Below are 18,069 nucleotides of genomic sequence, written 5' to 3'. Positions count from 1 at the left end.
CCTCTGTTCCTCTGCACCCACCCCCCCCAGGATGTAATCCCATGCTCCCCAGGCTCAGACCCACTGAGCATCCCGAAGAGGGAACTCGCACGGGTTCATTCCCCTTCCCAGGAGAAAAGAGAGCGGGGAGAAATGGGCAGGGCATTTTCTTGTCTCCTGGGGAGATGCTGAAGTTCCTCTGTGTTTGCTTCTCAGGTGTGCAGATCCCACCTGGAGCCCTGCCCTTCTTGCCAGCATCAGGAAGGCACGAAGGCCAACGGCCTCTTCTTTGCCTGTGATTAGATCTCTCTGGAATCGGTCCACCTGGCGCGGGCCGGGGGGTGACCTCAGATCCCATCTCTGCAGCTTTCCAGAACCGGGCTTCGCTGTGCCACCCAGTTTTGTTTCGCATGAAGGGTTTTCTGACACTCAAAAGCGATCAAGCCTGGAAATCCTTGCTACGAGGGCAGGACTGAATGCATGCAGGATGCGTACCTTCAGCTGCAACGTCAGTCCTCCCTTCTCCCCTACAAAGCACCTCTACTTCCTCCCGGAGCAAAGATCTGGTGAAACACTAAGAGTGGGCACACACAGTACACAGCAAATCCCAAATTTCGTGGCATATGTGCCTTTCCAGATGACTGCATGGATACACTCCATAACACATTGTTAAAGTGATAATTAGCGATAGACTTGTTATGAATATTCCAAATAAAATTTCTCTCCCCAACAGTTGATGGAGACAAAGGGCATCACATGAAATGTAAAAAGTAATAGAAGGGGGTTTTGTATACAGTATGCATCTATTAAAAGGGGATTGGGACGATCACGTCAGTCAGAAGTCGAGCTCAGCAAATTAAGCCTCTCAGAATCCATTTTCGGCTGCAGGTGCCCGAGGATGGCTACGTCCCCCTCCGTGTTGAGGGGACACAACGCCCCCAACAGAAAACCTAAGCAACAGAACTCCGGGAAGGGGAGAAGCCTCCAGGCCTCCAGCGCCCTGCTGAGCGAAGGATGCTAGAGATGGGTGGGTGAGGACGAACCAGGGGCAACGCTGAGCGATGGGCAAGCCTGTCGCTACCACCAAGGTGCCTCGCACTGAGAGTGAAAGAGAAAAAGCCTTTTACTGTGTTTAGCTCCTCCAGGGACTTGCTCAAGGCCCCAGCTCTGCCCCCACAACCTCTTACGCGCAATCCGATTTTTAAATTCACAGTGATTTTGCTCCACGTGGAGCACTGGTGATGCCAATGGCCCGCTCCTCCTCCTCCCCACTGCCTAGCTCACCAGGGCAGACGAAAGACTCCAGGCACATGCACGGATGGAGGCAACGAGGGGAGGGACACACTGAGGCCAAAAAAAAAAAAAAAAAAAAAAGAACAAAGGAAGGAGCCCCAGACGCCAGCACTGCCCTGTCCACACAGGCTGGTGGCTCGGGGACAGGGAGGAAACCAGCCCTTCAAGAGCTCAAAGGAAACGGGGAGAGGAATGCAATTAGCAGTGCGGCCGTGTCTCCTCTGCTACCATCAGGGACCGGGGACTCACTCAGATGGAATATTCTATTTTAAGGGCCAAGCTGAGCTCCTAGTCCAAGAGGGAAAATCAGGTGGTGGCACGTATCAGCATGTGCGCAGTCGTGTGCGGGGAGAATCGCCCCTGCCCCCCTCGCAGGGCTCCTCAACATCCCCCGACACCACTTCTTATCTTGGCTGGTGACACAGTCCGAGAACAGCCCTAAAGCCACCTGAGTACACCCCGCCCCCTTCAATTTCTAAGTAAGGAAACTGAGGACCAGAGAGGATGAATAATGTGCCCAATACAAAAGGCCAGAACTCAAAGGGGGCAGGACTGGTTTCAGATTGAGGACCTCTTGAGCTCCTCAATCTTGCTTTTTGCTATTACAGCCATGCTACCTCTCCCCACTGCCCCCACCCCACAGACACGCCTTTCCTAAGTTTGGCTAAATGAATATCCAAACCACAGAATTATCCTTGGAAGGAGCAAAATAAAACATTAGGATCAAAATTCAGAGAAAGGAAAAACACTATAATGTTAGTGTAGAATAATCTCAACGCCACATCATCCCCCACACCAGCTTCTTCAGGCCCCAAGGGAAGCCAGCCTTAGTGAAGGGGTCACCAGGAGTAGCCCGGGCAAGGGTGAGGGGCAGAGGGGTGGCCGCTGGCAGCCTTCAGGCCTCACACTTCTGCCACAGGGCCTTTGCACTGCCTTCTTCCTCTGAGGATGCTCCTTCCCCAGATATCCACAGGGTTCGCTCTCTTATCCCCTCCAAGTCTTTCCTCATATGCCCCCTTCTCAACGAAGCCTACCCTGGCCACTCACTTTAAAATCATTTCCTGAAACTCCCTATCTCCTACATTCTACCTCCTTGTTTCCATAGTACTTACCACATTCTAACAGACTATAATTTACTTATTACTATTATGTTTATGTTTATGTTCATGGTCTAGCACCTTCTATTTTTAAACAATATCCATGACGACAAGGAATTTTAACGTGGTTCACTCCTGAGTCTCCAGGGTCTGGAACAGTAACCTGGCACATAGTAGATGCTCACTAAATACTGGTTGGAGACATGAATGGACGGTAGCTCTCTTCCTTTGTTTCTCATCCTCCCTGTACTACCTCCGCTAGCAACAACCACCTACTCCCCTTCACGAACGCTCGCACACGCGCACGCACACACACCATTCTGCCCTTTTGTCTCTTCTCCACCTGTACCCCAGGCCTGCTGCTAATATCAAGGATAGTTTAGGCTAAACTTAGAACATTCAGTAATAATACTGCCAAGATCCCCATTAAAAATTCATATTTTACGTACATACATGGCTTTATACGTATGAAAAACTCTAGAAGGACTCACAAGAAGCTGATGCCACTGGGCATCTCCAGGGAACTAGAAGGCTGAGCCGTAGAGACTTCCAGTCTCTATGCTTTTGTACTATTTAAATTTGGAACAAAGCGAATATAATTAAACATTAAACGTATTTAATTAAAAATAAAAATTGGAAAAAAAAACCCTCCCATATGCCTCTGCTCTTGTCCTCAACACCATCTTAATACAGATTTTTCTGGGTGAAGGTCTACAATGCTACCAGCCCTGGGGTAGGATGCTGAAATGGGAGAACAGTTCTCCTTTTTCTCTGGTTCCCATATTTTCTTAAACGAGATCGTTACTTTCATAATGAAATATTTGAAAACGTTTCCATCAAGCAGAAGGACATGAATTAATGCAAGTTTCCCTACATACATAAAACATTGAGACTTTGTTTAAGTCATGAATCCCTTTACCTTTAATTTTGTTTCCTCCCATTTGGATTTCAGACTTAACAGATTTCAGAATACGTTGGGTAAGCGGTGCCAGGGTCTCCGGAGGCACACAGACAATGCCTTCAAGGAGGTGCTATCCAGTGAGGACGACCACAAGCACGTGTCACCGCCTAAAGGACACACTCAAAGATGACAGCTGTCATGAATAGGCCAGTGGATCAGGTGTGGTTTCATGTTTTTTCCTTTGAGACTTTTGGATTGTTCCAGATTTTTCTGCCCTGAGGTATACAATCAAGTTTCTCCTCTTACTATGCTATGGCGTAAGTGTGTGTGATTAGTCATTGGCCTCTCTAGGTACTGGATCTTCCAGAGGATGGAGCCCCTGTTTCATTCACCCTTGCCTTCTCACCCTCAGCTTGGCGCCTTGCAACAGTGACTGCTCCATAAATGGGTCATGAAGGAATGACTACTTCGCAGCATCCAGTAAGGAACCATGAGATATACCCCAATACGAAACCCGGAGAGACGCCACTCCCTCATCCGTCATCTGCTTAGCTTAGCTGTCACTCATGGGTATGCTCTGTTGTGGCCAAGGGAAAGGAGGCCAGAGCTACCCAAGGGTGGATATATAAAGTCATCAAAGAAAGGGCACATGCAGCCTTCCCAGTGGCCCAGGCCCTAATGCGCTTAGGTGCCAAGCAATTAATGCAGGCTCCATACTCCAAGGTCTTTGTAACCTTCATCAATTGTCCTTTGATCTCCTTCTTGGGATTTACCTTAAGGAAATAATTGTATGAAAATTAACTAGAACCATGTTCATTATTATTAATGCTGCCTAAAACAGAGGAAAATCGGAAACCACCTAAACTTCAAGCCATATGAAATTAGGTAAATAAATGATGGTCTGTCTCCATAATTGAATACTTTAACATTACCATGGCTATAGACTCCTGCAATTCATGGCAAAAACAAAAGCCATGAGACGTGTATTCTTTGAGTTGTATCTGCTTGGCTTTGTTCCCTCATACTAAATGACTTAACGCCCTCATTTTTTGAAAATTACTCTATATTTCTGGTCTCAGTTGTCTCTTCTGTAATTAAAGGCATTACTTAATCATTAAAAAAAAAAGCTTGATCTAGAAAGCTAATGCTCATAAGGCATTAAATGACAATGTATGTTATCAAAGGACATACGTGGCATCGTGACATTGCAGTTGCATTTATATATATAATTATACACATGAGTGTATATATATCTGTATGCACACGCGTATGTGCAGGCATGTGTGTGGCATCACATCTATGCACAGCTCCTCAACAGAATCACCATGGTTGTCTCCGGGGTAAGCGGGATTTGGAGCTCGTATTTTTTCTTTCTTTTTTGTCCACATGTCTGATGTTTTTATAATAAGGACATGCTGCTTTTCAATAACAAAACAAACCAACAAAAAAAAAAACAACCAACGTTACTTTTAACTGAATAAAGACAAGAACACTGTCCTGGAGAAGGTGAGAGTAACAGCGTGAGGCTGGAAGAGGAACGGCTGAGGTGAGGGCATGGCCTCCTTGAAAGCTACCAGGGATGGAGCCCTGTCCCCGTCTCCCCTCAAACTTAAAAAGACATTGGTTCCACCAGACCAGACTTTCTTTCACACATCGGGCCACAGCATATCCACTACAGACACGGTCCTCACCAGGAGAGGCAGGGCCCCCCTGCTGGGTGGGTCTCCCCTGGGATAGGATGGGGTGGGGCAGGGAGGACAGGGCAGCAAAGCACCAAGGAGCCTACCAGGAGGCATGCTGACCAGGCCAGAAGAGGACCCCCGCTCACATATGACACAAGTGTGCCATCAACTTGGCAACTTCTGAGAAACAGCAACGTTTAGAGGTGCTTCTAGCCTAAAATGAGCCAGTTTCGGGTGAGACAGTTTAATCCAGGACTCAGAGAGAAACAAAGTTCACACTTCCTCCTGGAGAAGGTCACCCAGGACTACCAGAGCTGAAACGAGAGCAACCTGCTTAGAAAGGCAGAGGCGAGATCTTCACGGTCCATGAGGAATGGCATCCGGGCACGATGGGACCCAGCGGGGCCTTCTTCTCACAACATTTGTTGGCAAAACTGGCTGTAATTCGGGAGATGGTTTTCTCAGGGCTATTCTGAAAATTGTGGACCCCCGCTGCTTCTTCGGCCTCTGTGGCCTCCGTTCCAGCTTTGGCCATTGCAAACTGCGAGCGAGCCGCTGTGCGTCCTCCACGCGCTGGCCCTGGGCGGACTGCTCGGGAACTGCTGGGGGTGGCTCGTGGTCACGGCTGGCATCTGTGAACAGGGAGAGCACTTATCACGATTGGACTCTACCATTCTCCTGCTGTCATCATGTCAACAACGGACAGAAACGAGGCAAGCAGGACGGAGTGGACAGCAGGCAGGACACAGCAGGGGCTTGGGCAGGGGTTAACGAGGGAGGTGGGGCCGAGAGAATGACAGGAAGGACCAGGGAGGAGCAGAGATGAAAGAGTTCGGGAAGGGGGCAGAAGGCGTGAGCAGAGAGGCCAGGCCAGCTTGGGCTGAAGCACTCATGTTCCTCGCCGTGCCCTTGTCACCTCCTGCGTGGCCCATCTGCCTCCCAGCCTTCGCCATCCCAGCCCCACCTCCCGACCCCCACCTACTACTAACCCTCCTCTAAGCCCTGCCAGAGAAACAGACTTACTTCTCCCCTTCTTGGGCCTGCACGCCTCCAGCACCGGCTCTCCTCGGGGATCCTGGGGGTGTGGGAGCGTTCCCTTCCGGCGTCCGCTTCCTCGGCCTCCGGCACGGCGGCTCACTCTGTGCTTCCAGAATCTCCTTTCTTCCCATTCTTCAGGAAGGTGCCAGGATGTTTATGTCCCTCGACTGGACAAGATCCAGCAGGAGTGGGCAACGCAGAGCCAAATCCGAGACACCAGACTGAGAGGGACAGGAAGGGGAAACACGGGACAGTCCTGGGTGATTTGGACCATCTGGTCACCTCATCCTAGATTTATAAGTGGACATTTAGGCAAGAGACCAAACTGGATCCGAAGTCTAAGTTCACCATACAGCACGGTCACCAGATTACTTTTTATTTGGGACCCAAGACCTTTCGGCACCACTGATCTTCACAAACACAGGTGCACGCAGATCTACCCGCCGAACACGTCTACCGTCAGAACAGCTCCGTATTCTCAAAAAGTGTGAACACTAATCATAATCAACAACCTGCTCTGATCAAGCCAGACTCCGCGGAAGCACATGCAGGGGTGCCCTCACTCGAGGCTTCCTCTAGGATGAGCACACCCCCTTGCTAAGGCTCTCCTCCAAGCTGCTCCCCTGGGGTAGTGGCTGGGGACATGATGCCAACCCAAAGATCCCAGCACGGGCCGGGAGCTTTCCTTCTGCTTTACGGCCACAAGAGTGCTCACCGAGCCAAGCTGGATAAACATCTTACAAATATAACCATTTCTTGTGACCACAAGAATGACTGAAATATAAGAGCCCATCACTGGTAGTCCCCAAATCCTAAAGCACCTACTCTACACCAGTGGTTCCCAAACTTCAGTGTGTAGAAAGTCTTCCGGATGAAACATAGATTTTCTTGGTGACATCCCCAAGGTTTCTGGGGTAGAGGCTGTGAATTTGCATTTCTAACGAGTTCCCAGGTGCTGCTGCTAGTGCCCGTCTGGAGACTATAGTTTGGGAACAGCTGGTCTACGCCAAGAGAGGTTCATAGTAGCACCTAGCATGTTAAGGATCCGCTACCATTACGAATGACTCACTTTCACTTAGCATTCAAACCTCACCCACAGCAGAGGCTCAGAAAAGGCTACAACACAAAGAAAACTCACTGCTGATCATCAATGCAGGCATTTGAAGGCATTAACAGAAAAAGAATAAGAAGCCCCCTAGAATCCATCTGATGATCTAACCCGCTCACTTCATGCAGTATCACCAAGTTTAGGAAGGTTGACTCGTTCCAAGAGACAATGAAACACAGATAATCAATAGCAGAACCCGGACTAGAAACCTCAACAGCACTATTCCAGATCATGTATATGGGATCTTACAAAACCTCCTGACTTTTGCCATTACGAGAGTCACAAGGGTCAGGAGTTTCTGCAATTGGTGGTGAATTTAGGCTTTTTCTTCCTGTCTGTCCTTCACGCCAGAGCACTCATCCTATGCCACGGTCAGTTCTTAGCAGGCCTGTGATGGAAGCCGTTCCTGATTCTCCAAGTTCAACTGTGAATCTGCTGCCTAGAAGTCAGAACTGTTTTTCTTGCAGAAATCCCATTCTGCGTATGTAGGGTCCCAGGGTAAGTCCTCCCACCAGGCACAGTGTCGCCGGACCACAGTGATGACAGTCCACGAAATCAAACACCATTGTGCATATTATTTCCTTAAAATCTCCTTCTGGGTTTCCACTTGGTCCTCTGCCCTTCCCGGTCCCTCTTCCTGGAAAACTGCTGTCTCCACTTTTCTCGTGTCAGGCTCCTTCTGTCACCCACACCTTACCTTGGGTGCGTCCTCCTCAAGAGTCTCTCGTGAGCACCAACCCAAGCAGATCCCACTCCCCACGTATGCGGTGACTTTCTATCCCATCACCCTTCTGCATTTTCTGTACAGCCCCCAACACCACCTGAAACATTTTGTTTCATCATGCCTTGCTTATCACCACCTGGCATTAGGATGTGAGCTCCAAGAGGACAGGACTTAGCCTGTCTTGTTCACCACTGTAACTCCTGCATCTAGAACAGTGCCTGGCACGTAGCAGGCTCTCTACACACACCTGGTGGACGAAGAAATGAATGTACAGAGGAATCAAACAGAGCATCTTCTTCCAACGTGGCTCCCAAAGTTGAAATTTGAGACTTTGCTTCGAATTTCTCACCCTCCCAACAGTAGGAGTTGGACTCCTTGTGCTTTAACACAATGTAGGAAGAGGAAATGAAGCCTTAGGCTGGCGTCCTCAATGACAGAAGAGAGCAGACAGGAAGTTCCAGGGATTGGGGTTACTGCTGAATCTGTCCCCTGCTCTGGTGCCCTTTCACACAGAGAGGGTGCTGTTGGGTCGGGTCTACCTGGTTGCAGGGTGAGAGAGGCAAACCCTACAGTGAGATGATGAGACGTTTTAGAGTCAAGATTTGGCTTCAAACCCTAGACAAGTCATTTAAGTCTCTCTGAGCCTCAGTTTCCTCATCTGTAAAATGGGGATGGCAAATGCTCCAGGCTCAGGGTACTTGGTAAAAGACTATAACTTGCTATTGAATTATTAGTAATCAGACCATGCAGTCTCTGGAGGGATCCAAATCTGCAAAATTTCTCAGGGTGTGCATCTCCACCCAGTCCTGCGTGGCCACCTCTCTTAGTTCTACCCACTGAGGGCAACTCCCAGGCTGCTGTGCGGAGGCCCCCAGGCCCGTGACTGCGGCCCTGGGGCCCTGGCATGGGCCACTTGGAGCTGCCCTGCGGTGTCGCAGTCAGAGCGACAGCCACAGATGGTGCAGGCAGAAGGAGGCCCAGGAGAAGACCACTGTGGGAAGCCGCAGAAGAGCACGGGGAAAACCGTCAGTGGAACTGAACCAGGGCAAGTGGCAGAAAACTGGCTGACATCCCTCAACTTCTGGCCAAAATTCTCTGGATAACCCAGAGTCCCAGAGATGGGGACTTCAGAGAAGCCAAATTTCCATCTCATCACCAGGCTCTGGCTTCTTGAGGTCCCAGCAGGGGCTGGGGGTAGGGGTGCACTCCTTCCTTTCCCGAAGGTCTCCTCACCACCCCAGCAGCAACCAGGTTCCCATTAATCAAATTTTAATGCTCCAGGCAAAGAGGCCCTTGGCCATAGGGTGCCTTGACGTTACAGATGTCACCTCCTCTGACCCAGTCACTCCAGTCTCCACTGGACACTGTCTCTACTCTTCATTAAGTGATAACCTTAATGACAAATCTGCGTGCAAAGAGTAACCCCTCATCCCTTCTACAAGAGTTCGATTCAGTCGGGTAACTGGCTACTAACCACATACAACTGGGCATAGGCTTTACGCAGCGGCCCATCTGGGGAAAGACAAGCACAGCAGCCAGTTCCCGCCCTTGAGAGTCTGGCGGGGGGGCACAGAATTCATCACAACCACCGAGAAGTCCTTGGTCCTGCCAGACACACAGGGTGCAGTATGTGGGGACCAAGGTTAGGGGCTGCACTAAGGTCACCTTCAGTAGCTAAGTTCTCTTCTGGCTCCTAAATGCTGCACCCATCAGGGTGTCTGGGTCACAGGCAAGTGCTTTCATTTCTGGCAGTGTTATGATGTGATGGGTGCTGGTAGCTGCTTGAATCTGAAAAGCTTCAGGGGCTACGTCATGCATCAAGGGGCTTCATGAATGGAAGGATATCAAGGTGCAGAAAGGGCAAGAAAGGGAGTTCCTGGGATGAAAGGGATGGAGGCTGGTAGTGTTTGAGGTACGTATGAACTCTCCAGGGAGAATCGTCCAGAAGCTACAAGATCCCTCCCCCACCCCCGCTGCAACCCCTCAGCTCTGGGTTGGCTGACGATGCCAGTTGGGGAGATACCAGCCTATAAAAAATAATGAAAGCGTGAGTGTGCCAGGGAGAGGACCAGGGGAATTCATGTGCTGAGGACTGCTGGCTTTCAAGGAATGCAGAGACAAAGATGCTAGGAGAGGGAGGAGGACCATGGAGACTTCTTCAGCCTGTCCACTCACTGCGTTTGTGTTGAGGGCCACCCATTGCCCTCTGATGGAGGACACAGACCCACTTTATCCTCTCCATCTCCTTCTGTCCTCCCAATCTCCCTGGGTTCTGGGTTAGGGTGGGGAGGGACAGCAGGACTCTGCTATTCAAGGTAAATCCTGGCAGACAGGTCTGGGACTTGCTCACGGGCCCACCCTGCCATCGGGGCAGACACTGGAGGAGGGGCCTCCACCAGCTGGAAGTGGGTGTGAAGGGCCCCATGGTCTCTGGTTTGGGGTTGGGCAGAGCTGGCCATGCAGCATCCCACCGAAGAGAGAAGAGCCTCACTCCCAACCCGTTCAGGTTTGCTCACCCTGTCACACTGCACTCTCCTGCCCGTTCACCGCTCTGAGCTCCTACATGAGCTCTTTGTCTGAGGTGCCCTTCCCAGCTTCATCTTGGCATTGAACTGCCTTCTCAACACCTGGTTCCAAACACCTCCATCAACACCTGACTCTTTTCATCAATATCAATCTTCTCCTCCTCGTGCTCCCAAAGTATACTGCTCTCATAGCAGTCCTCCTTAGGGACTAACATCACCTGTCTGTCTCTCCCACTGGACCATAAAATCCCTCAGATTAGGGTCTGCACCAGGGGTCACCGATTCAAACGCACATAGGATCACACAGGTCACATAAATGGGTGAAACAGCTCATGTATGGGACCTAGATGGTAGCTGTCTTGGTGGTGATCAGACAATTGGGAGCCTCAGGATCTGTGCTGAATCAGATGGGCTGGCCTTACCCAAAGGAGGCAGCTGCCCTTATGGAAAATACTACCACGTGGAAATGTGAGCCCATACTGCCAGAACTTCAGATTTGGGGGGGAGAAGCCTGGTATCAGCATTCTCATGTGAAATCACCCCATCGTCATGTGTCAGCAGCAAATTCAAATTTAAGACACCACGCTGAGAGCCAAATCAAATGCATCTGCAGGCCAGACTGGCTCAAGTGCCACCAGTTTGTAGTCTCTGGATTTATTTCTGCATCGTAGATACTCAGCAAATGCTTGCTGGTTGAAAAGCAACTGAAGGAGTGAATGAATGAAGAGAAAAGAAGGAGCAGATGGGTGAGAGAGGGAAAGCAGGATGGTGCCCAAGTGTCAAGATGCCAAGTGGCAGGTCGGGCAGCTCACAGTGACCCCACTGCCAAGCTGTCAGCGTGAACATCATGGTGGTCTTGCTTGCTGGCTGAGCGGGGATGAAAACCTGGGGGCCTCGTGAACTCCGAGCCGGCAGCCAGCTTCTCGGAAGGCACTCTACTAAAGAAGCTCTTGCTGCAGCCCAAACACAGACGCCGAAACCCAGCTGATGCGCACACGCTCGCGTGAACGAGGCGTGCGAAAGTGGAGGCACAGCGTGCCACGGATTCCACATTCCCAGCAAGACCCACCTTCTGCTGCATGTTACAGACGTGTTGAGGGAGGAGAGAAAGGATGGTTTTGCAATTTGGGGGTGCAGGGGGAAAAGAAAGGAATCATCCAGCCAGAACTCTTTGTTTCTGGCCAGAAACACACACACTCTCTCTCTCTCTCTCTCTCTGCTGCCTCATTGTGCGCTCTGAAGCTTCAGGGAAGGCACAAGCAAGCCTGGCGCGGACCCTCGGCCTCCAGGAACACTATGAGGAGGGAGTGGTGTGCAAGCAGCCTGTGTGGAATGCCTGGGGTTGCAAAAGAAAAGTTATTTCAGGTTCAACTGAGTTATAATTTATTTTTTCTAACTGATCATTACTGCTGCCGGCTCTATAAATAACCACCTAGGGAGTCTGCTTTTCTGCTCCCAAATCCTCAAAAAGCATTGCCAGGTTCTCTGTGGTTTCTGGCCTGCCAAGCACACAGCACATTTCTCTTCTGTGCAGCCCTTCAGGGAATCCTTCTGCAGCGCATGCCAAGGAGTCTGCTGTGCTCTGCCTTCCCCGTCCAATTCCTCTCCCTCAGACAGGCCACCCGCCCCTCCTCCCCCACTCCACAAGAGGCCTCACTCCCAGGACACAGGAGGTTCCCAGGCCAAGGTCCCGGCTTCTCTCTGTTTACTCTGCTTCAACCCAACTGCAACCCTCGGTGCTCCGAAGACAAGAGTTATTTGTAGCGCAGAAATCCAGCTGCAGCATCGTTCCAGCTCGAGCCCAGAAGGGAAAGGAGGGTTCCATCCAGCCTGATAGTATCGCCAGCAAAATGTCAAGGGTCAAGACAAGCTCAGGAAGGATGGCTGTGGTCTACGTGAAATCAATTTCAATGACTTAAAGAAGAATTTGTCGGAGCATGACTCCGTTTAATCAAGTACATAAAAGAGAAAGCATGTCTTGATGGTATTCTGATGGATGTATGCTTACGTGCTTTCTGACCACATGGAGTTTTCTCTCTAAACAGAGGACTTCGGGAGGGTCTGACATTGGGAAAGACCCACCAGGCGCCAAGAGCTGGGCCTTTCACGTTCATTGTTCTGTTTCATCTTCACAACATCACAGCCCTGAAGCAGGTCTGCCCATTCTGTAGATGAGGGAGCCAAGAAAAGGGACTTGCTCAAAGTCATGCAGAAAGAGGCAAGAAGGAGACTCAAGCCAAAATTCACCAGACTCTAGCGTCCAAGTTCTTCCACTGCAATGCCTTATGGCCTCTCTAGCTAGAAGACCGAGTCTAAAGACATGTTTATTTTTCTATTTTTCAGATTAATTTTGCAGCTCAGAAAGCAAGGGCAAGTTGGATATTTAACCACAGGTCATAAATAGTCAGATTTGAACTCTTCAGAAATTAACCTCTCTAACCAGTCAACTGTGAAATCTGAAGTGCTCTCTCTTTCACCATTTATTAAGAAAATTCCCATAAAGGCTACGGTCACTTACATGGCTTTAATGGCCTAAAAATAAAACTTTGTGTATTTCTAGATAGTTTTAAAAACAATAATTAGTAATATTAACAAAACAGTAAGAAACAGATGTTAAGTTTTCACAATTTTTCAACCCCCTAAAGCACGTTAGATAACCCTCTATATGCTCCGATGGCATTCTGCACTCACTCTGTCGAGAGCATTTATGATACCACATGGGAATGGCCTATTTCCTCATATGTCTTTCCTTCTAGGCCAATGGTCCCCCAAGTTTTTTGGTAATGTGCCCTAGCAGCAAACATTTGAGTATATCTGCATATGGGTTATATTTATTTGTAAATTATATTCATACTTCATTCAACGATTTATGAAATTATTCATAAAAATAGAAAGAATGATATATGCATGTGTGCCTACCTATGTATCTATGTGTCCATCTGTCTGTCATTATTTTCTTCCTGCCCCACAGTGGATCATCTCACCTTCCATGGCTTCCAATATGCATGTCGCACTTTGGAGACCACCATTCTAGGGGAGGTGCTCATCACACCTTCACTGATTCATTTCCCCCCATCTCCAGTAGCACCCATTAGGCTGGGGACTGTGTTAGGTACTGGGGATAGCAAAGCGAACAAAAGGACAAGGAACACATTTTCCATGGAGCCTACAATCTAGCAGGTGAAACAACGCCAAATAATACCAGATAGTGAAAACTGCACAAAGAAAAAAAAAATAAGGTGATGTGATAGAAGTGATGAAGAATGCCTACAAGGTGACGAGACAAGCCACCCTAGACAGGGAGCTCAGTGAAGGCCTCTCTGAGCTGCATGATGAGGAGGCCACCATACACAGATCTAATGGGAGAGTGAGAATGTCAAGTGCAAAGGCCCTGAAGCAAGGAGGGCCTCTGTGGCTGGACTGTAACGAGTTAGGAGGAGACGCTGGAAAAGTAAGAAGCTTAGGCTAGGGAGTCCCTGCCAGAGATGAATCCAGGCCCCACTGCCTATGGACTGGGTGACCTTGAGGATTAAACCACATGCTGCCCAGGGTTACAAAAGGAACCATGTAAAGGACTACATACATGAGATATCAATCTCATTTGGAAGGATGCCTAGCATACAGCTGGCATCAATAAGTGGCAGCCCTTGATGGCTGTTCACTTGTTTCTCACTGGTCTCCCCTCTGGCACACAAGTTCTATACCAGCTAGGCCTGGCCAGTTTTCGACCTTGCTGATCTAGAACAGCTGTCACCATGCCTGGCTTATTGGAAGAGCTCAATGAAAATTTGGTAAATGAATGAGATGGGTAAAGGCTACAGAAAATCCGAGTTTGGCTAAATATAAAAAAAAATAGATTGTTTTTAAGCAAAATGTTTCCAGTTACCAAATTAATGCCATGTATCTTCGGGTCTTCAGTATTTTAAACAGAAATGGGAGAGTACCCACATTCCACTTAGTACAGACTTTCTGCTTCACGTGTCTGTTATGAGAGGCAGCGGGGCGCATGCGTTAAGGATGTATGGGCTCTGGAGAGAGCGACCACCCTGGTGGACATCCTGCCACCACTAGTAGCCATCCAGATCATCTTGCTGAAGTTACCTGCCTTCTTCGCAGCTGTTATTTTATCTGTAAAATTGCCAAAATAACAGGCCTACTTTGTAGTGGTATCGTGAGGCTTAAGTGAGTTAATGAATACAAAATGCCCAAGAAATGCTTAGGATGTGGCACTACTGACTTAACCAAGCCCCAATTGTTAGACACTTGGCTACTCCTCAGGTCTTATTAGAAGCATCACCACTAGGTGCATCCTCACAGCCAAACCCCGCCCCACAAACAGGATTATTTTCCTTTAGAGAAAGCACTAGAAAGGGCGTTGCCAAATCGAAGGATGTATGGATTTTAAGGCTTTTAACACATACCAAGTGTTGACCCATTTCCTTAAATCTTCGTCTACACCGAGAACGAACCTTTGAGAAAATCTTTGCCAATTTGTTAGGGGAAAGAACATCTCATTGTTTTAATTTGCCTTTCTTTAATTACCAGGGATATTGAACAGTTTTTCATTTGTATTGCCTCTCCTGTGAACTGCCCTTTCTTATTTAAAAAAGGAAGTCCCTTTTAGTAATTAGAAGCAGCAACGCAGACAGCTCGAAGCAAAACCCCCACTGCTGAGAAGGGTCAAACAGGGCTCGATGGACACAAGTTGTGGAACTGGGCATCTTTTTACCTTGTGGAAAGTGGATTGATGTGAGCTCTGAGGTTCTTTCTAACACTGGGATTATTTAACTCTGGTCCAGACCAGCAAAGGAAGCAAGCAAATCTGACAGAAAAGAAGGCCTGCAGATCAACAGCTGGACTCTGGGGACCCACCAATATCAGTGGCCTCCATGTTTTCCCAAGATGAAATTCGTATCTCGACATCCCTCCTGAGCCTCTGCATAAGGACACCTGGGTTGTTTAAGAGAAGTCAAAGTGACAAGGCTAGGCCTCTAGTAGATAATTCTAGTAGATGAGAGCAGGGAATTCCTTAAGTCTTCCCTTGACAAGATGAGAAACTTTTGGAGGGGGCCACAGACTAAATCCTGCTACACCAACACCTTCCCACTCAAAGACAACATAGCACAAAGGCTTACAAGGTGCGGCCAGCAGCCTGTTTACGCAGCCACATTTGTAGGACTTTCTTCCTGGCTCTGCATTCGCCTTTGGTACAATCACTGGACAGGGAACGTTCCCCTCACCCCACTCATCCACAAGTATTCACACTGCAGTTTTCTCCCGAGCTGGTAGAAAGCCTGTGAGGACTTGGAGAATGCCCACTGTGCACTACTGTGTTCGTAGTAAGCAGACACCTGGCTTCAGACTTGCTGGCTGTCCGCTCTTACGGAGCTGTGCTTGGATTAGAAATCGGTCTGAATGTATCCGCATCCTTAGGCAGAATGCTGCAGTGTTGTCAGAGGACCTTCTACATTTTCACTAAGGGTTTTTTTTTTTTTCCCCTCCCTAAAATCTGCCCTGCTTTGGCGGTCACAGCTGAAGCTTCTTGCTGGGTTTGGCCCTGCAGGCATAACGGCAGTGGCAAACACAACGCTCACATCTCTTAAATTACTAGTCTGGGGAAGAAGTCACATGTGGGGTGAGAACCTGGCAGATTTTCCCGTGGGCACACCTTCAACATACAAACCTGAAGCAGCAGAACAGTAAAGCCGGCAGCCAAAATAAAGCCCAAAGCAGAACATCCTCCAGGAGGGAGGCGGAATCAGATTGAGGCAGAGCCAGGACTAGGTTCTTGGCAACATGAGTGAAACTCCAAACTAAGAGGGAAGGGAGTCCTTACTGCCAGCCCCCAGGCCCACCCCTCGGATGGGGAGTGGGTGTGGGGAGGCCTCTGAGCCCTGGAGCTCAGCATGCGACCCTCAGTCGAGGACTGATTGGCTCCTGATGTCAAACAAAAGTCTCTCTCCATCCTCGTCTGGGGATCCTGCTGCAGCCTAGTGTAGAGTCACTCTGAACCTTGCTCGAGCACTACACCTCCCTCCCTCCAAAAGAACCTGCGAGCATGCTGCACCGGGCCAAGAGCTGGGGCCGATCAATGCCAAACCTCGTTGCTCCCACCGAGGGCTTGTGATTCAGCCGAGGAGATGAGAGTCACAGTAGCAGCTGGCGATATAGGACATCAGGAGACGGCAGCCAGCGCCACTAGAAGCCCCAGAGGGCAGCTGGCATAGTCAGGGGGAGACGAGCCCACCTTGATGGGAAAAGGGGTTGTGTCCAATGCTGCAGGGCAGGGAAAGTTTGGGCAGGTAGAGAAGAAGGGAGCTGGCAGGCGGGGGCAGGGGAGACTGACAGCAGCCTGGGAGGCTCTGAGGGCAGCCCACGCTGCCTGTGCTGTCGGCCCCCCGGGGTGGGGGGGTGCTGTAAGGGAGGCAGAGACGAAGAGAATTTGATAGGGAGGAAGGAGGCCAGATTTCAGAGAGGTCTGAATCCCACACAGAGAAGTCTGGGCTTTATCCAATAAGCAGTAGGGAGCAGTTGGAGTGGAGACGTGTGAACAGCAGATTAGCATAATTAAAGGAGAATCTTAAAGACTTGAGCTTTTTGTGGGGACACTACCTAGGCTAGAGGTGACAAGAACATTAGACAGCTTCTACAATGGCCCAGGCTGGCAGCAGCCAGGTGTTGGCCATAGGAGAGAAAGACACCGGAAAGATGCCGTGGAGCAAAGGCCTAAGGGGCCCGGGGAGGGATGCAGTAAGAGGGCTTATGGATGAATCTGGCAATGCACAGCTCGGTGGCTGGTGGCCGGGAGGTGGAGATGGCTTTGTCAAGCGTAAAGAGGCAGGCTGGAGCTGAGGGGGTAAGGAGTGTTCAGACAGTTTTGCAAGAACCTGAAAGGGCCCAAACATCCAAAAGGCAGGGCATCAACTAGGAACAGGAGGCCACGGACCAGGCCCCGTAATTCCGTGAAAGGGAATTACAGACACAGCTGAAGTTCTAGCCAGCGGTGCCTAAACAGCTGGCCGTCCAAACAGCCAGTCGGTCCCCACCTCTTCCGCTCTTGATTCTCCCCTGCCAGTCTGTCAGACCCCAGGTTGCGATCAGCCATAGAGAACAGGAACAGGGACACTCAGGAGCCCAGATTTCAAATTCTCTCTTCTACTGAAGCACAGAAGGACTTAGTGATTCTCACGCTTAAGCACATGCTCATAGCTCGGTGCTCAAGTACTGAGTCATTTCTTTCCCCTTCCCCTCCCTTGTCCCTCATCCTCTCCTATCCCCTCCTCCTCCCATCAGCTCCTCCTCCTCCTCCTCCACCCCCTTAACCCCTGCCAACATCCCGGCCTGCATTTTCTCCATCACATTACTGTGCGACTCTCCACATTTCCTCTTCCCTCCAGGCCTGCCTCCTACCTCTTTAGAAATGCTGGGAGTCCAAGGAGGTGACCTACAGATGCAGGGGACAGAGGACCACAGATTTCAACAAAGACAGGCAGCTAGTTGTGAAAGGAGCACTGAAGGCTAGTCAGGAGCCTTGGATTTTCAGAGTCAGGCAAGGGAATCAGATAGAGATCCTTAGAGACAAGGGGGTCTCATGATTCCCCAGCTTTGCTGACGTAGACACAAGTGTTCTCACTCCACAGATACAGATGGCAGATAAGCAGTTCCCTTTCAGAGAGGTAACCCCAAGTGCATGCTCACAGCTGCAGTTACTCTGAATGACAG

General features: G+C 49.7%; 1 protein-coding gene across 7 annotated transcripts in view; it reads right to left on the bottom strand.

Annotated features, from left to right (window-relative positions):
* The window catches only part of HIVEP3 (HIVEP zinc finger 3), a 457,232-nt gene that overhangs the window by 296,508 nt on the left and 142,655 nt on the right, over positions 1-18,069 (bottom strand). For 4 of the 7 annotated variants that reach the window (XM_077844477.1, XM_077844478.1, XM_077844476.1 and 1 more), the window contains 2 exons: positions 5,976-6,211; positions 5,057-5,584 (listed from right to left, as the gene is read on the bottom strand). The exons of the other annotated variants lie outside the window; for them this stretch is intronic. The gene's annotated coding sequence lies outside the window, so the exon portion shown is untranslated. The remainder of the gene's footprint in view (positions 1-5,056; positions 5,585-5,975; positions 6,212-18,069) is intronic. 7 annotated transcript variants of the gene reach the window in all.

This window comes from Canis aureus, chromosome 13, assembly GCF_053574225.1.
Source record: "Canis aureus isolate CA01 chromosome 13, VMU_Caureus_v.1.0, whole genome shotgun sequence".
NCBI classification, from domain to species: Eukaryota; Metazoa; Chordata; class Mammalia; order Carnivora; family Canidae; genus Canis; species Canis aureus.
The sequence above is the reverse complement of the archived record's forward strand: the minus strand, read 5'-3'. Positions and strand labels throughout refer to the sequence as shown.